The sequence below is a fragment of the Coffea arabica genome, chromosome 8e, assembly GCF_036785885.1.
Source record: "Coffea arabica cultivar ET-39 chromosome 8e, Coffea Arabica ET-39 HiFi, whole genome shotgun sequence".
Classification (NCBI taxonomy): Eukaryota; Viridiplantae; Streptophyta; class Magnoliopsida; order Gentianales; family Rubiaceae; genus Coffea; species Coffea arabica.
Window position 1 is genome coordinate 9932227 of NC_092324.1, and position 26592 is coordinate 9958818.

Sequence of the window (26592 nt, forward strand, 5' to 3'; positions counted from 1 at the left end):
TTGTGCGCTTCTGGTTTAGTAATTCAAAATTTTGACCTAGATACACTACAAACTGGACTAGGTGATCTTCATCAAAGTTGTAGCTCTCTGCCTTAGCTTCGAAACGGTATAAATTGCACCCCAATCCAAAAAGCGTAGTTTCGGTTGTGTCCGTTACGCAAAACAACGTCAAATCTGTCTTTTGCTAAACTTCATTTCCGCACATGTCGTTAGCTTGATTTTGTACTTGCATGACCTTGAGCCTATTGAACGGCTATTGAAATGAGATTATTTTGTGTGTAACTTTGGGATTGATTGAGGAAAAGAATGAAGCCATAAATTGCTGGAAAATAGGTAAATTCAAAGGGCGTGTTGCCCAAATTTATGCTCGAGGATTAGGTAGATGCTTGCAACTTGCGTACGGCTTGAGAGTGATTATCACTTGACCCATCTAGGATATTCGCGTTTTCGTTATCAAGTTATATAAGTTATGTGAGGACCCGTAAAATTCTTTATATTTTTCTTAAAAATACCCTTTTATTTGGAAATTATTCTTTTATATTAGCCTTACTACCCAATCACTCCACAATAAGTGCAAATGAATATAGAAGTAAGGGTTTTCTCTTTCCGTTTTCAAGTTAGCGCGAATTAGGATTTTCACGTTTTTTCGTAGTGTGATTATTTGGTACGGAGTGAGGATCAAATTTGGTAGGTAAGAGTGACTTTTGGATGCGGAAATATTATATGATTAGAAGTGATAATAATAAGTTAGTGATTATAAGTTAAAAACCCTAGTATACGCGATTTAAGAAAAATCAGCTCAAACCGACGGGTATCGATCACTACCGATTGAACACACCACTTGACTACCACTTCCCTACCACCATATTTCCTTGATATTGTTGCAAAATATCTCCCTCATCCTCAGCCCTTATAGCCGAAATATTTGACCCAAAATGCAAGGAAAAGAAAACAAAATTTTAGTTGGTTTTGGTGGTGACAAGTGTTGGCCACCTATGGTTCCTTGACCAAGCCAATGTCTTACCTTCTTATCTTTCATTTGAGTTCATTCTTCACCATTTTTTTTCTGTTTTGGCCGAGAGCAAGGAGAGGCAAAAGAGTGAAGAGAGTTTTCAATTTTCAACCTTGAATCCAACCTTTTGAGTGCAAACAAGAAAAACTAAACCGATTAATCACTAGTTTGGAAGCTTGGGAAGCTTGAGGAACCAAAAAATTTCAAGGAGAAGTGGAGGATCCTTCTTGCAAGCTCTTGTCTTGAGGTATAATGGCTGATCAACCTTTCTTTCTCCATTAATCATGATTAAGTTGGGTATTAATGTTAGAATTGTGCTTGTGATGCTTGTTTCAAATGGTTTTGATGATTGGAGTGATGATTTTGAGTTAGGGTTTTGATTGATTCACTTATATTTCTTGTGGGTTAGGTGTTATATGATGTATATATATGGTATATAATCTTGTAAAGGAGAAAGTAGTGGTAGCGTTAAGGTAAAAATGTGAATTATAGCTTGAATATAACAAAATTCCAGATTTCTGGAAATTGTAGCTTCAGTTCTGCCCGGTTCCAGTTCATTATGTTAGAGGCCGAATTAGACTTACCATAAAACATGAAAGTTGTAGAGAATGATTTTTTATAGTTTTCTACAAAATTTCACCTCAATCGGAGCAACGTAGCTTATGAAAAGACAAAAATACCCCTGACTCTCATAGGTTTAGCCCAATGGACAATTTTGATATTACACAACACTAACCGTGTCTGTTCACCCTGATTTGTACTGAATTAGCATTTAGCCAAAACATGAAAGTTGTAGTGCTATGTCTTATCTTTCCAACGCCCTTGGAATCACCTCGTTTGGATTTCGGTAGCCTGAGTTATTGTTGTTTAAACATAGCGCAGTTAACTGACCTGTTTGTGCGCTTCTGGTTTAGTAATTCAAAATTTTGACCTAGATACACTACAAACTGGACTAGGTGATCTTCATCAAAGTTGTAGCTCTCTGCCTTAGCTTCGAAACGGTATAAATTGCACCCCAATCCAAAAAGCGTAGTTTCGGTTGTGTCCGTTACGCAAAACAACGTCAAATCTGTCTTTTGCTAAACTTCATTTCCGCACATGTCGTTAGCTTGATTTTGTACTTGCATGACCTTGAGCCTATTGAACGGCTATTGAAATGAGATTATTTTGTGTGTAACTTTGGGATTGATTGAGGAAAAGAATGAAGCCATAAATTGCTGGAAAATAGGTAAATTCAAAGGGCGTGTTGCCCAAATTTATGCTCGAGGATTAGGTAGATGCTTGCAACTTGCGTACGGCTTGAGAGTGATTATCACTTGACCCATCTAGGATATTCGCGTTTTCGTTATCAAGTTATATAAGTTATGTGAGGACCCGTAAAATTCTTTATATTTTTCTTAAAAATACCCTTTTATTTGGAAATTATTCTTTTATATTAGCCTTACTACCCAATCACTCCACAATAAGTGCAAATGAATATAGAAGTAAGGGTTTTCTCTTTCCGTTTTCAAGTTAGCGCGAATTAGGATTTTCACGTTTTTTCGTAGTGTGATTATTTGGTACGGAGTGAGGATCAAATTTGGTAGGTAAGAGTGACTTTTGGATGCGGAAATATTATATGATTAGAAGTGATAATAATAAGTTAGTGATTATAAGTTAAAAACCCTAGTATACGCGATTTAAGAAAAATCAGCTCAAACCGACGGGTATCGATCACTACCGATTGAACACACCACTTGACTACCACTTCCCTACCACCATATTTCCTTGATATTGTTGCAAAATATCTCCCTCATCCTCAGCCCTTATAGCCGAAATATTTGACCCAAAATGCAAGGAAAAGAAAACAAAATTTTAGTTGGTTTTGGTGGTGACAAGTGTTGGCCACCTATGGTTCCTTGACCAAGCCAATGTCTTACCTTCTTATCTTTCATTTGAGTTCATTCTTCACCATTTTTTTTCTGTTTTGGCCGAGAGCAAGGAGAGGCAAAAGAGTGAAGAGAGTTTTCAATTTTCAACCTTGAATCCAACCTTTTGAGTGCAAACAAGAAAAACTAAACCGATTAATCACTAGTTTGGAAGCTTGGGAAGCTTGAGGAACCAAAAAATTTCAAGGAGAAGTGGAGGATCCTTCTTGCAAGCTCTTGTCTTGAGGTATAATGGCTGATCAACCTTTCTTTCTCCATTAATCATGATTAAGTTGGGTATTAATGTTAGAATTGTGCTTGTGATGCTTGTTTCAAATGGTTTTGATGATTGGAGTGATGATTTTGAGTTAGGGTTTTGATTGATTCACTTATATTTCTTGTGGGTTAGGTGTTATATGATGTATATATATGGTATATAATCTTGTAAAGGAGAAAGTAGTGGTAGCGTTAAGGTAAAAATGTGAATTATAGCTTGAATATAACAAAATTCCAGATTTCTGGAAATTGTAGCTTCAGTTCTGCCCGGTTCCAGTTCATTATGTTAGAGGCCGAATTAGACTTACCATAAAACATGAAAGTTGTAGAGAATGATTTTTTATAGTTTTCTACAAAATTTCACCTCAATCGGAGCAACGTAGCTTATGAAAAGACAAAAATACCCCTGACTCTCATAGGTTTAGCCCAATGGACAATTTTGATATTACACAACACTAACCGTGTCTGTTCACCCTGATTTGTACTGAATTAGCATTTAGCCAAAACATGAAAGTTGTAGTGCTATGTCTTATCTTTCCAACGCCCTTGGAATCACCTCGTTTGGATTTCGGTAGCCTGAGTTATTGTTGTTTAAACATAGCGCAGTTAACTGACCTGTTTGTGCGCTTCTGGTTTAGTAATTCAAAATTTTGACCTAGATACACTACAAACTGGACTAGGTGATCTTCATCAAAGTTGTAGCTCTCTGCCTTAGCTTCGAAACGGTATAAATTGCACCCCAATCCAAAAAGCGTAGTTTCGGTTGTGTCCGTTACGCAAAACAACGTCAAATCTGTCTTTTGCTAAACTTCATTTCCGCACATGTCGTTAGCTTGATTTTGTACTTGCATGACCTTGAGCCTATTGAACGGCTATTGAAATGAGATTATTTTGTGTGTAACTTTGGGATTGATTGAGGAAAAGAATGAAGCCATAAATTGCTGGAAAATAGGTAAATTCAAAGGGCGTGTTGCCCAAATTTATGCTCGAGGATTAGGTAGATGCTTGCAACTTGCGTACGGCTTGAGAGTGATTATCACTTGACCCATCTAGGATATTCGCGTTTTCGTTATCAAGTTATATAAGTTATGTGAGGACCCGTAAAATTCTTTATATTTTTCTTAAAAATACCCTTTTATTTGGAAATTATTCTTTTATATTAGCCTTACTACCCAATCACTCCACAATAAGTGCAAATGAATATAGAAGTAAGGGTTTTCTCTTTCCGTTTTCAAGTTAGCGCGAATTAGGATTTTCACGTTTTTTCGTAGTGTGATTATTTGGTACGGAGTGAGGATCAAATTTGGTAGGTAAGAGTGACTTTTGGATGCGGAAATATTATATGATTAGAAGTGATAATAATAAGTTAGTGATTATAAGTTAAAAACCCTAGTATACGCGATTTAAGAAAAATCAGCTCAAACCGACGGGTATCGATCACTACCGATTGAACACACCACTTGACTACCACTTCCCTACCACCATATTTCCTTGATATTGTTGCAAAATATCTCCCTCATCCTCAGCCCTTATAGCCGAAATATTTGACCCAAAATGCAAGGAAAAGAAAACAAAATTTTAGTTGGTTTTGGTGGTGACAAGTGTTGGCCACCTATGGTTCCTTGACCAAGCCAATGTCTTACCTTCTTATCTTTCATTTGAGTTCATTCTTCACCATTTTTTTTCTGTTTTGGCCGAGAGCAAGGAGAGGCAAAAGAGTGAAGAGAGTTTTCAATTTTCAACCTTGAATCCAACCTTTTGAGTGCAAACAAGAAAAACTAAACCGATTAATCACTAGTTTGGAAGCTTGGGAAGCTTGAGGAACCAAAAAATTTCAAGGAGAAGTGGAGGATCCTTCTTGCAAGCTCTTGTCTTGAGGTATAATGGCTGATCAACCTTTCTTTCTCCATTAATCATGATTAAGTTGGGTATTAATGTTAGAATTGTGCTTGTGATGCTTGTTTCAAATGGTTTTGATGATTGGAGTGATGATTTTGAGTTAGGGTTTTGATTGATTCACTTATATTTCTTGTGGGTTAGGTGTTATATGATGTATATATATGGTATATAATCTTGTAAAGGAGAAAGTAGTGGTAGCGTTAAGGTAAAAATGTGAATTATAGCTTGAATATAACAAAATTCCAGATTTCTGGAAATTGTAGCTTCAGTTCTGCCCGGTTCCAGTTCATTATGTTAGAGGCCGAATTAGACTTACCATAAAACATGAAAGTTGTAGAGAATGATTTTTTATAGTTTTCTACAAAATTTCACCTCAATCGGAGCAACGTAGCTTATGAAAAGACAAAAATACCCCTGACTCTCATAGGTTTAGCCCAATGGACAATTTTGATATTACACAACACTAACCGTGTCTGTTCACCCTGATTTGTACTGAATTAGCATTTAGCCAAAACATGAAAGTTGTAGTGCTATGTCTTATCTTTCCAACGCCCTTGGAATCACCTCGTTTGGATTTCGGTAGCCTGAGTTATTGTTGTTTAAACATAGCGCAGTTAACTGACCTGTTTGTGCGCTTCTGGTTTAGTAATTCAAAATTTTGACCTAGATACACTACAAACTGGACTAGGTGATCTTCATCAAAGTTGTAGCTCTCTGCCTTAGCTTCGAAACGGTATAAATTGCACCCCAATCCAAAAAGCGTAGTTTCGGTTGTGTCCGTTACGCAAAACAACGTCAAATCTGTCTTTTGCTAAACTTCATTTCCGCACATGTCGTTAGCTTGATTTTGTACTTGCATGACCTTGAGCCTATTGAACGGCTATTGAAATGAGATTATTTTGTGTGTAACTTTGGGATTGATTGAGGAAAAGAATGAAGCCATAAATTGCTGGAAAATAGGTAAATTCAAAGGGCGTGTTGCCCAAATTTATGCTCGAGGATTAGGTAGATGCTTGCAACTTGCGTACGGCTTGAGAGTGATTATCACTTGACCCATCTAGGATATTCGCGTTTTCGTTATCAAGTTATATAAGTTATGTGAGGACCCGTAAAATTCTTTATATTTTTCTTAAAAATACCCTTTTATTTGGAAATTATTCTTTTATATTAGCCTTACTACCCAATCACTCCACAATAAGTGCAAATGAATATAGAAGTAAGGGTTTTCTCTTTCCGTTTTCAAGTTAGCGCGAATTAGGATTTTCACGTTTTTTCGTAGTGTGATTATTTGGTACGGAGTGAGGATCAAATTTGGTAGGTAAGAGTGACTTTTGGATGCGGAAATATTATATGATTAGAAGTGATAATAATAAGTTAGTGATTATAAGTTAAAAACCCTAGTATACGCGATTTAAGAAAAATCAGCTCAAACCGACGGGTATCGATCACTACCGATTGAACACACCACTTGACTACCACTTCCCTACCACCATATTTCCTTGATATTGTTGCAAAATATCTCCCTCATCCTCAGCCCTTATAGCCGAAATATTTGACCCAAAATGCAAGGAAAAGAAAACAAAATTTTAGTTGGTTTTGGTGGTGACAAGTGTTGGCCACCTATGGTTCCTTGACCAAGCCAATGTCTTACCTTCTTATCTTTCATTTGAGTTCATTCTTCACCATTTTTTTTCTGTTTTGGCCGAGAGCAAGGAGAGGCAAAAGAGTGAAGAGAGTTTTCAATTTTCAACCTTGAATCCAACCTTTTGAGTGCAAACAAGAAAAACTAAACCGATTAATCACTAGTTTGGAAGCTTGGGAAGCTTGAGGAACCAAAAAATTTCAAGGAGAAGTGGAGGATCCTTCTTGCAAGCTCTTGTCTTGAGGTATAATGGCTGATCAACCTTTCTTTCTCCATTAATCATGATTAAGTTGGGTATTAATGTTAGAATTGTGCTTGTGATGCTTGTTTCAAATGGTTTTGATGATTGGAGTGATGATTTTGAGTTAGGGTTTTGATTGATTCACTTATATTTCTTGTGGGTTAGGTGTTATATGATGTATATATATGGTATATAATCTTGTAAAGGAGAAAGTAGTGGTAGCGTTAAGGTAAAAATGTGAATTATAGCTTGAATATAACAAAATTCCAGATTTCTGGAAATTGTAGCTTCAGTTCTGCCCGGTTCCAGTTCATTATGTTAGAGGCCGAATTAGACTTACCATAAAACATGAAAGTTGTAGAGAATGATTTTTTATAGTTTTCTACAAAATTTCACCTCAATCGGAGCAACGTAGCTTATGAAAAGACAAAAATACCCCTGACTCTCATAGGTTTAGCCCAATGGACAATTTTGATATTACACAACACTAACCGTGTCTGTTCACCCTGATTTGTACTGAATTAGCATTTAGCCAAAACATGAAAGTTGTAGTGCTATGTCTTATCTTTCCAACGCCCTTGGAATCACCTCGTTTGGATTTCGGTAGCCTGAGTTATTGTTGTTTAAACATAGCGCAGTTAACTGACCTGTTTGTGCGCTTCTGGTTTAGTAATTCAAAATTTTGACCTAGATACACTACAAACTGGACTAGGTGATCTTCATCAAAGTTGTAGCTCTCTGCCTTAGCTTCGAAACGGTATAAATTGCACCCCAATCCAAAAAGCGTAGTTTCGGTTGTGTCCGTTACGCAAAACAACGTCAAATCTGTCTTTTGCTAAACTTCATTTCCGCACATGTCGTTAGCTTGATTTTGTACTTGCATGACCTTGAGCCTATTGAACGGCTATTGAAATGAGATTATTTTGTGTGTAACTTTGGGATTGATTGAGGAAAAGAATGAAGCCATAAATTGCTGGAAAATAGGTAAATTCAAAGGGCGTGTTGCCCAAATTTATGCTCGAGGATTAGGTAGATGCTTGCAACTTGCGTACGGCTTGAGAGTGATTATCACTTGACCCATCTAGGATATTCGCGTTTTCGTTATCAAGTTATATAAGTTATGTGAGGACCCGTAAAATTCTTTATATTTTTCTTAAAAATACCCTTTTATTTGGAAATTATTCTTTTATATTAGCCTTACTACCCAATCACTCCACAATAAGTGCAAATGAATATAGAAGTAAGGGTTTTCTCTTTCCGTTTTCAAGTTAGCGCGAATTAGGATTTTCACGTTTTTTCGTAGTGTGATTATTTGGTACGGAGTGAGGATCAAATTTGGTAGGTAAGAGTGACTTTTGGATGCGGAAATATTATATGATTAGAAGTGATAATAATAAGTTAGTGATTATAAGTTAAAAACCCTAGTATACGCGATTTAAGAAAAATCAGCTCAAACCGACGGGTATCGATCACTACCGATTGAACACACCACTTGACTACCACTTCCCTACCACCATATTTCCTTGATATTGTTGCAAAATATCTCCCTCATCCTCAGCCCTTATAGCCGAAATATTTGACCCAAAATGCAAGGAAAAGAAAACAAAATTTACATGAAAGTTGTAGAGAATGATTTTTTATAGTTTTCTACAAAATTTCACCTCAATCGGAGCAACGTAGCTTATGAAAAGACAAAAATACCCCTGACTCTCATAGGTTTAGCCCAATGGACAATTTTGATATTACACAACACTAACCGTGTCTGTTCACCCTGATTTGTACTGAATTAGCATTTAGCCAAAACATGAAAGTTGTAGTGCTATGTCTTATCTTTCCAACGCCCTTGGAATCACCTCGTTTGGATTTCGGTAGCCTGAGTTATTGTTGTTTAAACATAGCGCAGTTAACTGACCTGTTTGTGCGCTTCTGGTTTAGTAATTCAAAATTTTGACCTAGATACACTACAAACTGGACTAGGTGATCTTCATCAAAGTTGTAGCTCTCTGCCTTAGCTTCGAAACGGTATAAATTGCACCCCAATCCAAAAAGCGTAGTTTCGGTTGTGTCCGTTACGCAAAACAACGTCAAATCTGTCTTTTGCTAAACTTCATTTCCGCACATGTCGTTAGCTTGATTTTGTACTTGCATGACCTTGAGCCTATTGAACGGCTATTGAAATGAGATTATTTTGTGTGTAACTTTGGGATTGATTGAGGAAAAGAATGAAGCCATAAATTGCTGGAAAATAGGTAAATTCAAAGGGCGTGTTGCCCAAATTTATGCTCGAGGATTAGGTAGATGCTTGCAACTTGCGTACGGCTTGAGAGTGATTATCACTTGACCCATCTAGGATATTCGCGTTTTCGTTATCAAGTTATATAAGTTATGTGAGGACCCGTAAAATTCTTTATATTTTTCTTAAAAATACCCTTTTATTTGGAAATTATTCTTTTATATTAGCCTTACTACCCAATCACTCCACAATAAGTGCAAATGAATATAGAAGTAAGGGTTTTCTCTTTCCGTTTTCAAGTTAGCGCGAATTAGGATTTTCACGTTTTTTCGTAGTGTGATTATTTGGTACGGAGTGAGGATCAAATTTGGTAGGTAAGAGTGACTTTTGGATGCGGAAATATTATATGATTAGAAGTGATAATAATAAGTTAGTGATTATAAGTTAAAAACCCTAGTATACGCGATTTAAGAAAAATCAGCTCAAACCGACGGGTATCGATCACTACCGATTGAACACACCACTTGACTACCACTTCCCTACCACCATATTTCCTTGATATTGTTGCAAAATATCTCCCTCATCCTCAGCCCTTATAGCCGAAATATTTGACCCAAAATGCAAGGAAAAGAAAACAAAATTTTAGTTGGTTTTGGTGGTGACAAGTGTTGGCCACCTATGGTTCCTTGACCAAGCCAATGTCTTACCTTCTTATCTTTCATTTGAGTTCATTCTTCACCATTTTTTTTCTGTTTTGGCCGAGAGCAAGGAGAGGCAAAAGAGTGAAGAGAGTTTTCAATTTTCAACCTTGAATCCAACCTTTTGAGTGCAAACAAGAAAAACTAAACCGATTAATCACTAGTTTGGAAGCTTGGGAAGCTTGAGGAACCAAAAAATTTCAAGGAGAAGTGGAGGATCCTTCTTGCAAGCTCTTGTCTTGAGGCATAATGGCTGATCAACCTTTCTTTCTCCATTAATCATGATTAAGTTGGGTATTAATGTTAGAATTGTGCTTGTGATGCTTGTTTCAAATGGTTTTGATGATTGGAGTGATGATTTTGAGTTAGGGTTTTGATTGATTCACTTATATTTCTTGTGGGTTAGGTGTTATATGATGTATATATATGGTATATAATCTTGTAAAGGAGAAAGTAGTGGTAGCGTTAAGGTAAAAATGTGAATTATAGATTGAATATAACAAAATTCCAGATTTCTGGAAATTGTAGCTTCAGTTGAAAAATCAGCTCAAACCGACGGGTATCGATCACTACCGATTGAACACACCACTTGACTACCACTTCCCTACCACCATATTTCCTTGATATTGTTGCAAAATATCTCCCTCATCCTCAGCCCTTATAGCCGAAATATTTGACCCAAAATGCAAGGAAAAGAAAACAAAATTTTAGTTGGTTTTGGTGGTGACAAGTGTTGGCCACCTATGGTTCCTTGACCAAGCCAATGTCTTACCTTCTTATTTTTCATTTGAGTTCATTCTTCACCATTTTTTTTCTGTTTTGGCCGAGAGCAAGGAGAGGCAAAAGAGTGAAGAGAGTTTTCAATTTTCAACCTTGAATCCAACCTTTTGAGTGCAAACAAGAAAAACTAAACCGATTAATCACTAGTTTGGAAGCTTGGGAAGCTTGAGGAACCAAAAAATTTCAAGGAGAAGTGGAGGATCCTTCTTGCAAGCTCTTGTCTTGAGGTATAATGGCTGATCAACCTTTCTTTCTCCATTAATCATGATTAAGTTGGGTATTAATGTTAGAATTGTGCTTGTGATGCTTGTTTCAAATGGTTTTGATGATTGGAGTGATGATTTTGAGTTACGGTTTTGATTGATTCACTTATATTTCTTGTGGGTTAGGTGTTATATGATGTATATATATGGTATATAATCTTGTAAAGGAGAAAGTAGTGGTAGCGTTAAGGTAAAAATGTGAATTATAGCTTGAATATAACAAAATTCCAGATTTCTGGAAATTGTAGCTTCAGTTCTGCCCGGTTCCAGTTCATTATGTTAGAGGCCGAATTAGACTTACCATAAAACATGAAAGTTGTAGAGAATGACTTTTTATAGTTTTCTACAAAATTTCACCTCAATCGGAGCAACGTAGCTTATGAAAAGACAAAAATACCCCTGACTCTCATAGGTTTAGCCCAATGGACAATTTTGATATTACACAACACTAACCGTGTCTGTTCACCTGATTTGTACTGAATTAGCATTTAGCCAAAACATGAAAGTTGTAGTGCTATGTCTTATCTTTCCAACGCCCTTGGAATCACCTCGTTTGGATTTCGGTAGCCTGAGTTATTGTTGTTTAAACATAGCGCAGTTAACTGACCTGTTTGTGCGCTTCTGGTTTAGTAATTCACAATTTTGACCTAGATACACTACAAACTGGACTAGGTGATCTTCATAAAAGTTGTAGCTCTCTGCATTAGCTTCGAAACGGTATAAATTGAACCCCAATCCAAAAAGCGTAGTTTCGGTTGTGTCCGTTACGCAAAACAACGTCAAATCTGTCTTTTGCTAAACTTCATTTCCTAACATGTCGTTAGCTTGATTTTGTACTTGCATGACCTTGAGCCTATTGAACGGCTATTGAAATGAGATTATTTTGTGTGTAACTTTGGGATTGATTGAGGAAAAGAATGAAGCCATAAATTGCTGGAAAATAGGTAAATTCAAAGGGCGTGTTGCCCAAATTTATGCTCGAGGATTAGGTAGATGCTTGCAACTTGCGTACGGCTTGAGAGTGATTATCACTTGACCCATCTAGGATATTCGCGTTTTCGTTATCAAGTTATATAAGTTATGTGAGAACCCGTAAAATTCTTTATATTTTTCTTAAAAATACCCTTTTATTTGGAAATTATTCTTTTATATTAGCCTTACTACCCAATCACTCCACAATAAGTGCAAATGAATATAGAAGTAAGGGTTTTCTCTTTCCGTTTTCAAGTTAGCGCGAATTAGGATTTTCACGTTTTTTCGTAGTGTGATTATTTGGTACGGAGTGAGGATCAAATTTGGTAGGTAAGAGTGACTTTTGGATGCGGAAATATTATATGATTAGAAGTGATAATAATAAGTTAGTGATTATAAGTTAAAAACCCTAGTATACGCGATTTAAGAAAAATCAGCTCAAACCGACGGGTATCGATCACTACCGATTGAACACACCACTTGACTACCACTTCCCTACCACCATATTTCCTTGATATTGTTGCAAAATATCTCCCTCATCCTCAGCCCTTATAGCCGAAATATTTGACCCAAAATGCAAGGAAAAGAAAACAAAATTTTAGTTGGTTTTGGTGGTGACAAGTGTTGGCCACCTATGGTTCCTTGACCAAGCCAATGTCTTACCTTCTTATCTTTCATTTGAGTTCATTCTTCACCATTTTTTTTCTGTTTTGGCCGAGAGCAAGGAGAGGCAAAAGAGTGAAGAGAGTTTTCAATTTTCAACCTTGAATCCAACCTTTTGAGTGCAAACAAGAAAAACTAAACCGATTAATCACTAGTTTGGAAGCTTGGGAAGCTTGAGGAACCAAAAAATTTCAAGGAGAAGTGGAGGATCCTTCTTGCAAGCTCTTGTCTTGAGGTATAATGGCTGATCAACCTTTCTTTCTCCATTAATCATGATTAAGTTGGGTATTAATGTTAGAATTGTGCTTGTGATGCTTGTTTCAAATGGTTTTGATGATTGGAGTGATGATTTTGAGTTAGGGTTTTGATTGATTCACTTATATTTCTTGTGGGTTAGGTGTTATATGATGTATATATATGGTATATAATCTTGTAAAGGAGAAAGTAGTGGTAGCGTTAAGGTAAAAATGTGAATTATAACAAAATTCCAGATTTCTGGAAATTGTAGCTTCAGTTCTGCCCGGTTCCAGTTCATTATGTTAGAAGCCGAATTAGACTTACCATAAAACATGAAAGTTGTAGAGAATAATTTTTTGTAGTGTTCTACAAAATTTCACCTCAATCGGAGCAACGTAGCTTATGAAAAGACAAAAATACCCCTGACTCTCATAGGTTTAGCCCAATGGACAATTTTGATATTACACAACACTAACCGTGTCTGTTCACCCTGATTTGTACTGCATTAGCATTTAGCCAAAACATGAAAGTTGTAGTGCTATGTCTTATCTTTCCAACGCCCTTGGAATCACCTCGTTTGGATTTCGGTAGCCTGAGTTATTGTTGTTTAAACATAGCGCAGTTAACTGACCTGTTTGTGCGCTTCTGGTTTAGTAATTCAAACTTTTGACCTAGATACATTACAAACTGGACTAGGTGATCTTCATCAAAGTTGTAGCTCTCTGCCTTAGCTTCGAAACGGTATAAATTGCACCCCAATCCAAAAAGCGTAGTTTCGGTTGTGTCCGTTACGCAAAACAACATCAAATCTGTCTTTTGCTAAACTTCATTTCCACACATGTCGTTAGCTTGATTTTGTACTTGCATGACCTTGAGCCTATTGAACGGCTATTGAAATGAGATTATTTTGTGTGTAACTTTGGGATTGATTGAGGAAAAGAATGAAGCCATAAATTGCTGGAAAATAGGTAAATTCAAAGGGCGTGTTGCCCAAATTTATGCTCGAGGATTAGGTAGATGCTTGCAACTTGCGTACGGCTTGAGAGTGATTATCACTTGACCCATCTAGGATATTCGCGTTTTCGTTATCAAGTTATATAAGTTATGTGAGGACCCGTAAAATTCTTTATATTTTTCTTAAAAATACCCTTTTATTTGGAAATTATTCTTTTATATTAGCCTTACTACCCAATCACTCCACAATAAGTGCAAATGAATATAGAAGTAAGGGTTTTGTCTTTCCGTTTTCAAGTTAGCGCGAATTAGGATTTTCACGTTTTTTCGTAGTGTGATTATTTGGTACGGAGTGAGGATCAAATTTGGTAGGTAAGAGTGACTTTTGGATGCGGAAATATTATATGATTAGAAGTGATAATAATAAGTTAGTGATTATAAGTTAAAAACCCTAGTATACGCGATTTAAGAAAAATCAGCTCAAACCGACGGGTATCGATCACTACCGATTGAACACACCACTTGACTACCACTTCCCTACCACCATATTTCCTTGATATTGTTGCAAAATATCTCCCTCATCCTCAGCCCTTATAGCCGAAATATTTGACCCAAAATGCAAGGAAAAGAAAACAAAATTTTAGTTGGTTTTGGTGGTGACAAGTGTTGGCCACCTATGGTTCCTTGACCAAGCCAATGTCTTACCTTCTTATCTTTCATTTGAGTTCATTCTTCACCATTTTTTTTCTTTTTTGGCCGAGAGCAAGGAGAGGCAAAAGAGTGAAGAGAGTTTTCAATTTTCAACATTGAATCCAACCTTTTGAATGCAAACAAGAAAAACTAAACCGATTAATCACTAGTTTGGAAGCTTGGGAAGCTTGAGGAACCAAAAAATTTCAAGGAGAAGTGGAGGATCCTTCTTGCAAGCTCTTGTCTTGAGGTATAATGGCTGATCAACCTTTCTTTCTCCATTAATCATGATTAAGTTGGGTATTAATGTTAGAATTGTGCTTGTGATGCTTGTTTCAAATGGTTTTGATGATTGGAGTGATGATTTTGAGTTAGGGTTTTGATTGATTCACTTATATTTCTTGTGGGTTAGGTGTTATATGATTTATATATATGGTATATAATCTTGTAAAGGAGAAAGTAGTGGTAGCGTTAAGGTAAAAATGTGAATTATAACAAAATTCCAGATTTCTGGAAATTGTAGCTTCAGTTCTGCCCGGTTCCAGTTCATTATGTTAGAGGCCGAATTAGACTTACCATAAAACATGAAAGTTGTAGAGAATAATTTTTTATAGTGTTCTACAAAATTTCACCTCAATCGGAGCAACGTAGCTTATGAAAAGACAAAAATACCCCTGACTCTCATAGGTTTAGCCCAATGGACAATTTTGATATTACACAACACTAACCGTGTCTGTTCACCCTGATTTGTACTGCATTAGCATTTAGCCAAAACATGAAAGTTGTAGTGCTATGTCTTATCTTTCCAACGCCCTTGGAATCACCTCGTTTGGATTTCGGTAGCCTGAGTTATTGTTGTTTAAACATAGCGCAGTTAACTGACCTGTTTGTGCGCTTCTGGTTTAGTAATTCAAAATTTTGACCTAGATACACTACAAACTGGACTAGGTGATCTTCATCAAAGTTGTAGCTCTCTGCCTTAGCTTCGAAACGGTATAAATTGCACCCCAATCCAAAAAGCGTAGTTTCGGTTGTGTCCGTTACGCAAAACAACGTCAAATCTGTCTTTTGCTAAACTTCATTTCCGCACATGTCGTTAGCTTGATTTTGTACTTGCATGACCTTGAGCCTATTGAACGGCTATTGAAATGAGATTATTTTGTGTGTAACTTTGGGATTGATTGAGGAAAAGAATGAAGCCATAAATTGCTGGAAAATAGGTAAATTCAAAGGGCGTGTTGCCCAAATTTATGCTCGAGGATTAGGTAGATGCTTGCAACTTGCGTACGGCTTGAGAGTGATTATCACTTGACCCATCTAGGATATTCGCGTTTTCGTTATCAAGTTATATAAGTTATGTGAGGACCCGTAAAATTCTTTATATTTTTCTTAAAAATACTCTTTTATTTGGAAATTATTCTTTTATATTAGCCTTACTACCCAATCACTCCACAATAAGTGCAAATGAATATAGAAGTAAGGGTTTTCTCTTTCCGTTTTCAAGTTAGCGCGAATTAGGATTTTCACGTTTTTTCGTAGTGTGATTATTTGGTACGGAGTGAGGATCAAATTTGGTAGGTAAGAGTGACTTTTGGATGCGGAAATATTATATGATTAGAAGTGATAATAATAAGTTAGTGATTATAAGTTAAAAACCCTAGTATACGCGATTTAAGAAAAATCAGCTCAAACCGACGGGTATCGATCACTACCGATTGAACACACCACTTGACTACCACTTCCCTACCACCATATTTCCTTGATATTGTTGCAAAATATCTCCCTCATCCTCAGCCCTTATAGCCGAAATATTTGACCCAAAATGCAAGGAAAAGAAAACAAAATTTTAGTTGGTTTTGGTGGTGACAAGTGTTGGCCACCTATGGTTCCTTGACCAAGCCAATGTCTTACCTTCTTATCTTTCATTTGAGTTCATTCTTCACCATTTTTTTTCTTTTTTGGCCGAGAGCAAGGAGAGGCAAAAGAGTGAAGAGAGTTTTCAATTTTCAACATTGAATCCAACCTTTTGAATGCAAACAAGAAAAACTAAACCGATTAATCACTAGTTTGGAAGCTTGGGAAGCTTGAGGAACCAAAAAATTTCAAGGAGAAGTGGAGGATCCTTCTTGCAAGCTCTTGTCTTGAGGTATAATGGCTGATCAACCTTTCTTTCTCCATTAATCATGATTAAGTTGGGTATTAATGTTAGAATTGTGCTTGTGATGCTTGTTTCAAATGGTTTTGATGATTGGAGTGATGATTTTGAGTTAGGGTTTTGATTGATTCACTTATATTTCTTGTGGGTTAGGTGTTATATGATTTATATATATGGTATATAATCTTGTAAAGGAGAAAGTAGTGGTAGCGTTAAGGTAAAAATGTGAATTATAACAAAATTCCAGATTTCTGGAAATTGTAGCTTCAGTTCTGCCCGGTTCCAGTTCATTATGTTAGAGGCCGAATTAGACTTACCATAAAACATGAAAGTTGTAGAGAATAATTTTTTATAGTGTTCTACAAAATTTCACCTCAATCGGAGCAACGTAGCTTATGAAAAGACAAAAATACCCCTGACTCTCATAGGTTTAGCCCAATGGACAATTTTGATATTACACAACACTAACCGTGTCTGTTCACCCTGATTTGTACTGCATTAGCATTTAGCCAAAACATGAAAGTTGTAGTGCTATGTCTTATCTTTCCAACGCCCTTGGAATCACCTCGTTTGGATTTCGGTAGCCTGAGTTATTGTTGTTTAAACATAGCGCAGTTAACTGACCTGTTTGTGCGCTTCTGGTTTAGTAATTCAAAATTTTGACCTAGATACACTACAAACTGGACTAGGTGATCTTCATCAAAGTTGTAGCTCTCTGCCTTAGCTTCGAAACGGTATAAATTGCACCCCAATCCAAAAAGCGTAGTTTCGGTTGTGTCCGTTACGCAAAACAACGTCAAATCTGTCTTTTGCTAAACTTCATTTCCGCACATGTCGTTAGCTTGATTTTGTACTTGCATGACCTTGAGCCTATTGAACGGCTATTGAAATGAGATTATTTTGTGTGTAACTTTGGGATTGATTGAGGAAAAGAATGAAGCCATAAATTGCTGGAAAATAGGTAAATTCAAAGGGCGTGTTGCCCAAATTTATGCTCGAGGATTAGGTAGATGCTTGCAACTTGCGTACGGCTTGAGAGTGATTATCACTTGACCCATCTAGGATATTCGCGTTTTCGTTATCAAGTTATATAAGTTATGTGAGGACCCGTAAAATTCTTTATATTTTTCTTAAAAATACTCTTTTATTTGGAAATTATTCTTTTATATTAGCCTTACTACCCAATCACTCCACAATAAGTGCAAATGAATATAGAAGTAAGGGTTTTCTCTTTCCGTTTTCAAGTTAGCGCGAATTAGGATTTTCACGTTTTTTCGTAGTGTGATTATTTGGTACGGAGTGAGGATCAAATTTGGTAGGTAAGAGTGACTTTTGGATGCGGAAATATTATATGATTAGAAGTGATAATAATAAGTTAGTGATTATAAGTTAAAAACCCTAGTATACGCGATTTAAGAAAAATCAGCTCAAACCGACGGGTATCGATCACTACCGATTGAACACACCACTTGACTACCACTTCCCTACCACCATATTTCCTTGATATTGTTGCAAAATATCTCCCTCATCCTCAGCCCTTATAGCCGAAATATTTGACCCAAAATGCAAGGAAAAGAAAACAAAATTTTAGTTGGTTTTGGTGGTGACAAGTGTTGGCCACCTATGGTTCCTTGACCAAGCCAATGTCTTACCTTCTTATCTTTCATTTGAGTTCATTCTTCACCATTTTTTTTCTTTTTTGGCCGAGAGCAAGGAGAGGCAAAAGAGTGAAGAGAGTTTTCAATTTTCAACATTGAATCCAACCTTTTGAATGCAAACAAGAAAAACTAAACCGATTAATCACTAGTTTGGAAGCTTGGGAAGCTTGAGGAACCAAAAAATTTCAAGGAGAAGTGGAGGATCCTTCTTGCAAGCTCTTGTCTTGAGGTATAATGGCTGATCAACCTTTCTTTCTCCATTAATCATGATTAAGTTGGGTATTAATGTTAGAATTGTGCTTGTGATGCTTGTTTCAAATGGTTTTGATGATTGGAGTGATGATTTTGAGTTAGGGTTTTGATTGATTCACTTATATTTCTTGTGGGTTAGGTGTTATATGATTTATATATATGGTATATAATCTTGTAAAGGAGAAAGTAGTGGTAGCGTTAAGGTAAAAATGTGAATTATAACAAAATTCCAGATTTCTGGAAATTGTAGCTTCAGTTCTGCCCGGTTCCAGTTCATTATGTTAGAGGCCGAATTAGACTTACCATAAAACATGAAAGTTGTAGAGAATAATTTTTTATAGTGTTCTACAAAATTTCACCTCAATCGGAGCAACGTAGCTTATGAAAAGACAAAAATACCCCTGACTCTCATAGGTTTAGCCCAATGGACAATTTTGATATTACACAACACTAACCGTGTCTGTTCACCCTGATTTGTACTGCATTAGCATTTAGCCAAAACATGAAAGTTGTAGTGCTATGTCTTATCTGTCCAACGCCCTTGGAATCACCTCGTTTGGATTTCGGTAGCCTGAGTTATTGTTGTTTAAACATAGCGCAGTTAACTGACCTGTTTGTGCGCTTCTGGTTTAGTAATTCAAAATTTTGACCTAGATACACTACAAACTGGACTAGGTGATCTTCATCAAAGTTGTAGCTCTCTGCCTTAGCTTCGAAACGGTATAAATTGCACCCCAATCCAAAAAGCGTAGTTTCGGTTGTGTCCGTTACGCAAAACAACGTCAAATCTGTCTTTTGCTAAACTTCATTTCCGCACATGTCGTTAGCTTGATTTTGTACTTGCATGACCTTGAGCCTATTGAACGGCTATTGAAATGAGATTATTTTGTGTGTAACTTTGGGATTGATTGAGGAAAAGAATGAAGCCATAAATTGCTGGAAAATAGGTAAATTCAAAGGGCGTGTTGCCCAAATTTATGCTCGAGGATTAGGTAGATGCTTGCAACTTGCGTACGGCTTGAGAGTGATTATCACTTGACCCATCTAGGATATTCGCGTTTTCGTTATCAAGTTATATAAGTTATGTGAGGACCCGTAAAATTCTTTATATTTTTCTTAAAAATACTCTTTTATTTGGAAATTATTCTTTTATATTAGCCTTACTACCCAATCACTCCACAATAAGTGCAAATGAATATAGAAGTAAGGGTTTTCTCTTTCCGTTTTCAAGTTAGCGCGAATTAGGATTTTCACGTTTTTTCGTAGTGTGATTATTTGGTACGGAGTGAGGATCAAATTTGGTAGGTAAGAGTGACTTTTGGATGCGGAAATATTATATGATTAGAAGTGATAATAATAAGTTAGTGATTATAAGTTAAAAACCCTAGTATACGCGATTTAAGAAAAATCAGCTCAAACCGACGGGTATCGATCACTACCGATTGAACACACCACTTGACTACCACTTCCCTACCACCATATTTCCTTGATATTGTTGCAAAATATCTCCCTCATCCTCAGCCCTTATAGCCGAAATATTTGACCCAAAATGCAAGGAAAAGAAAACAAAATTTTAGTTGGTTTTGGTGGTGACAAGTGTTGGCCACCTATGGTTCCTTGACCAAGCCAATGTCTTACCTTCTTATCTTTCATTTGAGTTCATTCTTCACCATTTTTTTTCTTTTTTGGCCGAGAGCAAGGAGAGGCAAAAGAGTGAAGAGAGTTTTCAATTTTCAACATTGAATCCAACCTTTTGAATGCAAACAAGAAAAACTAAACCGATTAATCACTAGTTTGGAAGCTTGGGAAGCTTGAGGAACCAAAAAATTTCAAGGAGAAGTGGAGGATCCTTCTTGCAAGCTCTTGTCTTGAGGTATAATGGCTGATCAACCTTTCTTTCTCCATTAATCATGATTAAGTTGGGTATTAATGTTAGAATTGTGCTTGTGATGCTTGTTTCAAATGGTTTTGATGATTGGAGTGATGATTTTGAGTTAGGGTTTTGATTGATTCACTTATATTTCTTGTGGGTTAGGTGTTATATGATTTATATATATGGTATATAATCTTGTAAAGGAGAAAGTAGTGGTAGCGTTAAGGTAAAAATGTGAATTATAACAAAATTCCAGATTTCTGGAAATTGTAGCTTCAGTTCTGCCCGGTTCCAGTTCATTATGTTAGAGGCCGAATTAGACTTACCATAAAACATGAAAGTTGTAGAGAATGATTTTTTATAGTGTTCTACAAAATTTCACCTCAATCGGAGCAACGTAGCTTATGAAAAGACAAAAATACCCCTGACTCTCATAGGTTTAGCCCAATGGACAATTTTGATATTACACAACACTAACCGTGTCTGTTCACCCTGATTTGTACTGCATTAGCATTTAGCCAAAACATGAAAGTTGTAGTGCTATGTCTTATCTGTCCAACGCCCTTGGAATCACCTCGTTTGGATTTCGGTAGCCTGAGTTATTGTTGTTTAAACATAGCGCAGTTAACTGACCTGTTTGTGCGCTTCTGGTTTAGTAATTCAAAATTTTGACCTAGATACACTACAAACTGGACTAGGTGATCTTCATCAAAGTTGTAGCTCTCTGCCTTAGCTTCGAAACGGTATAAATTGCACCCCAATCCAAAAAGCGTAGTTTCGGTTGTGTCCGTTACGCAAAACAACGTCAAATCTGTCTTTTGCTAAACTTCATTTCCGCACATGTCGTTAGCTTGATTTTGTACTTGCATGACCTTGAGCCTATTGAACGGCTATTGAAATGAGATTATTTTGTGTGTAACTTTGGGATTGATTGAGGAAAAGAATGAAGCCATAAATTGCTGGAAAATAGGTAAATTCAAAGGGCGTGTTGCCCAAATTTATGCTCGAGGATTAGGTAGATGCTTGCAACTTGCGTACGGCTTGAGAGTGATTATCACTTGACCCATCTAGGATATTCGCGTTTTCGTTATCAAGTTATATAAGTTATGTGAGGACCCGTAAAATTCTTTATATTTTTCTTAAAAATACCCTTTTATTTGGAAATTATTCTTTTATATTAGCCTTACTACCCAATCACTCCACAATAAGTGCAAATGAATATAGAAGTAAGGGTTTTCTCTTTCCGTTTTCAAGTTAGCGCGAATTAGGATTTTCACGTTTTTTCGTAGTGTGATTATTTGGTACGGAGTGAGGATCAAATTTGGTAGGTAAGAGTGACTTTTGGATGCGGAAATATTATATGATTAGAAGTGATAATAATAAGTTAGTGATTATAAGTTAAAAACCCTAGTATACGCGATTTAAGAAAAATCAGCTCAAACCGACGGGTATCGATCACTACCGATTGAACACACCACTTGACTACCACTTCCCTACCACCATATTTCCTTGATATTGTTGCAAAATATCTCCCTCATCCTCAGCCCTTATAGCCGAAATATTTGACCCAAAATGCAAGGAAAAGAAAACAAAATTTTAGTTGGTTTTGGTGGTGACAAGTGTTGGCCACCTATGGTTCCTTGACCAAGCCAATGTCTTACCTTCTTATCTTTCATTTGAGTTCATTCTTCACCATTTTTTTTCTGTTTTGGCCGAGAGCAAGGAGAGGCAAAAGAGTGAAGAGAGTTTTCAATTTTCAACCTTGAATCCAACCTTTTGAGTGCAAACAAGAAAAACTAAACCGATTAATCACTAGTTTGGAAGCTTGGGAAGCTTGAGGAACCAAAAAATTTCAAGGAGAAGTGGAGGATCCTTCTTGCAAGCTCTTGTCTTGAGGTATAATGGCTGATCAACCTTTCTTTCTCCATTAATCATGATTAAGTTGGGTATTAATGTTAGAATTGTGCTTGTGATGCTTGTTTCAAATGGTTTTGATGATTGGAGTGATGATTTTGAGTTAGGGTTTTGATTGATTCACTTATATTTCTTGTGGGTTAGGTGTTATATGATGTATATATATGGTATATAATCTTGTAAAGGAGAAAGTAGTGGTAGCGTTAAGGTAAAAATGTGAATTATAACAAAATTCCAGATTTCTGGAAATTGTAGCTTCAGTTCTGCCCGGTTCCAGTTCATTATGTTAGAGGCCGAATTAGACTTACCATAAAACATGAAAGTTGTAGAGAATGATTTTTTATAGTGTTCTACAAAATTTCACCTCAATCGGAGCAACGTAGCTTATGAAAAGACAAAAATACCCCTGACTCTCATAGGTTTAGGCCAATGGACAATTTTGATATTACACAACACTAACCGTGTCTGTTCACCCTGATTTGTACTGAATTAGCGTTTAGCCAAAACATGAAAGTTGTAGTGCTATGTCTTATCTTTCCAACGCCCTTGGAATCACCTCGTTTGGATTTCGGTAGCCTGAGTTATTGTTGTTTAAACATAGCGCAGTTAACTGACCTGTTTGTGCGCTTCTGGTTTAGTAATTCAAAATTTTGACCTAGATACACTACAAAATGGACTAGGTGATCTTCATCAAAGTTGTAGCTCTCTGCCTTAGCTTCGAAACGGTATAAATTGCACCCCAATCCAAAAAGCGTAGTTTCGGTTGTGTCCGTTACGCAAAACAACGTCAAATCTGTCTTTTGCTAAACTTCATTTCCGCACATGTCGTTAGCTTGATTTTGTACTTGCATGACCTTGAGCCTATTGAACGGCTATTGAAATGAGATTATTTTGTGTGTAACTTTGGGATTGATTGAGGAAAAGAATGAAGCCATAAATTGCTGGAAAATAGGTAAATTCAAAGGGCGTGTTGCCCAAATTTATGCTCGAGGATTAGGTAGATGCTTGCAACTTGCGTACGGCTTGAGAGTGATTATCACTTGACCCATCTAGGATATTCGCGTTTTCGTTATCAAGTTATATAAGTTATGTGAGGACCCGTAAAATTCTTTATATTTTTCTTAAAAATACCCTTTTATTTGGAAATTATTCTTTTATATTAGCCTTACTACCCAATCACTCCACAATAAGTGCAAATGAATATAGAAGTAAGGGTTTTCTCTTTCCGTTTTCAAGTTAGCGCGAATTAGGATTTTCACGTTTTTTCGTAGTGTGATTATTTGGTACGGAGTGAGGATCAAATTTGGTAGGTAAGAGTGACTTTTGGATGCGGAAATATTATATGATTAGAAGTGATAATAATAAGTTAGTGATTATAAGTTAAAAACCCTAGTATACGCGATTTAAGAAAAATCAGCTCAAACCGACGGGTATCGATCACTACCGATTGAACACACCACTTGACTACCACTTCCCTACCACCATATTTCCTTGATATTGTTGCAAAATATCTCCCTCATCCTCAGCCCTTATAGCCGAAATATTTGACCCAAAATGCAAGGAAAAGAAAACAAAATTTTAGTTGGTTTTGGTGGTGACAAGTGTTGGCCACCTATGGTTCCTTGACCAAGCCAATGTCTTACCTTCTTATCTTTCATTTGAGTTCATTCTTCACCATTTTTTTTCTGTTTTGGCCGAGAGCAAGGAGAGGCAAAAGAGTGAAGAGAGTTTTCAATTTTCAACCTTGAATCCAACCTTTTGAGTGCAAACAAGAAAAACTAAACCGATTAATCACTAGTTTGGAAGCTTGGGAAGCTTGAGGAACCAAAAAATTTCAAGGAGAAGTGGAGGATCCTTCTTGCAAGCTCTTGTCTTGAGGTATAATGGCTGATCAACCTTTCTTTCTCCATTAATCATGATTAAGTTGGGTATTAATGTTAGAATTGTGCTTGTGATGCTTGTTTCAAATGGTTTTGATGATTGGAGTGATGATTTTGAGTTAGGGTTTTGATTGATTCACTTATATTTCTTGTGGGTTAGGTGTTATATGATGTATATATATGGTATATAATCTTGTAAAGGAGAAAGTAGTGGTAGCGTTAAGGTAAAAATGTGAATTACAGCTTGAATATAACAAAATTCAAGATTTCTGGAAATTGTAGCTTCAGTTCTGCCCGGTTCCAGTTCATTATGTTAGAGGCCGAATTAGACTTACCATAAAACATGAAAGTTGTAGAGAATGATTTTTTATAGTGTTCTACAAAATTTCACCTCAATCGGAGCAACGTAGCTTATGAAAAGACAAAAATACCCCTGACTCTCATAGGTTTAGGCCAATGGACAATTTTGATATTACACAACACTAACCGTGTCTGTTCACCCTGATTTGTACTGAATTAGCGTTTAGCCAAAACATGAAAGTTGTAGTGCTATGTCTTATCTTTCCAACGCCCTTGGAATCACCTCGTTTGGATTTCGGTAGCCTGAGTTATTGTTGTTTAAACATAGCGCAGTTAACTGACCTGTTTGTGCGCTTCTGGTTTAGTAATTCAAAATTTTGACCTAGATACTCTACAAAATGGACTAGGTGATCTTCATCAAAGTTGTAGCTCTCTGCCTTAGCTTCGAAACGGTATAAATTGCACCCCAATCCAAAAAGCGTAGTTTCGGTTGTGTCCGTTACGCAAAACAACGTCAAATCTGTCTTTTGCTAAACTTCATTTCCGCACATGTCGTTAGCTTGATTTTGTACTTGCATGACCTTGAGCCTATTGAACGGCTATTGAAATGAGATTATTTTGTGTGTAACTTTGGGATTGATTGAGGAAAAGAATGAAGCCATAAATTGCTGGAAAATAGGTAAATTCAAAGGGCGTGTTGCCCAAATTTATGCTCGAGGATTAGGTAGATGCTTGCAACTTGCGTACGGCTTGAGAGTGATTATCACTTGACCCATCTAGGATATTCGCGTTTTCGTTATCAAGTTATATAAGTTATGTGAGGACCCGTAAAATTCTTTATATTTTTCTTAAAAATACCCTTTTATTTGGAAATTATTCTTTTATATTAGCCTTACTACCCAATCACTCCACAATAAGTGCAAATGAATATAGAAGTAAGGGTTTTCTCTTTCCGTTTTCAAGTTAGCGCGAATTAGGATTTTCACGTTTTTTCGTAGTGTGATTATTTGGTACGGAGTGAGGATCAAATTTGGTAGGTAAGAGTGACTTTTGGATGCGGAAATATTATATGATTAGAAGTGATAATAATAAGTTAGTGATTATAAGTTAAAAACCCTAGTATACGCGATTTAAGAAAAATCAGCTCAAACCGACGGGTATCGATCACTACCGATTGAACACACCACTTGACTACCACTTCCCTACCACCATATTTCCTTGATATTGTTGCAAAATATCTCCCTCATCCTCAGCCCTTATAGCCGAAATATTTGACCCAAAATGCAAGGAAAAGAAAACAAAATTTTAGTTGGTTTTGGTGGTGACAAGTGTTGGCCACCTATGGTTCCTTGACCAAGCCAATGTCTTACCTTCTTATCTTTCATTTGAGTTCATTCTTCACCATTTTTTTTCTGTTTTGGCCGAGAGCAAGGAGAGGCAAAAGAGTGAAGAGAGTTTTCAATTTTCAACCTTGAATCCAACCTTTTGAGTGCAAACAAGAAAAACTAAACCGATTAATCACTAGTTTGGAAGCTTGGGAAGCTTGAGGAACCAAAAAATTTCAAGGAGAAGTGGAGGATCCTTCTTGCAAGCTCTTGTCTTGAGGTATAATGGCTGATCAACCTTTCTTTCTCCATTAATCATGATTAAGTTGGGTATTAATGTTAGAATTGTGCTTGTGATGCTTGTTTCAAATGGTTTTGATGATTGGAGTGATGATTTTGAGTTAGGGTTTTGATTGATTCACTTATATTTCTTGTGGGTTAGGTGTTATATGATGTATATATATGGTATATAATCTTGTAAAGGAGAAAGTAGTGGTAGCGTTAAGGTAAAAATGTGAATTATAACAAAATTCCAGATTTCTGGAAATTGTAGCTTCAGTTCTGCCCGGTTCCAGTTCATTATGTTAGAGGCCGAATTAGACTTACCATAAAACATGAAAGTTGTAGAGAATGATTTTTTATAGTTTTCTACAAAATTTCACCTCAATCGGAGCAACGTAGCTTATGAAAAGACAAAAATACCCCTGACTCTCATAGGTTTAGGCCAATGGACAATTTTGATATTACACAACACTAACCGTGTCTGTT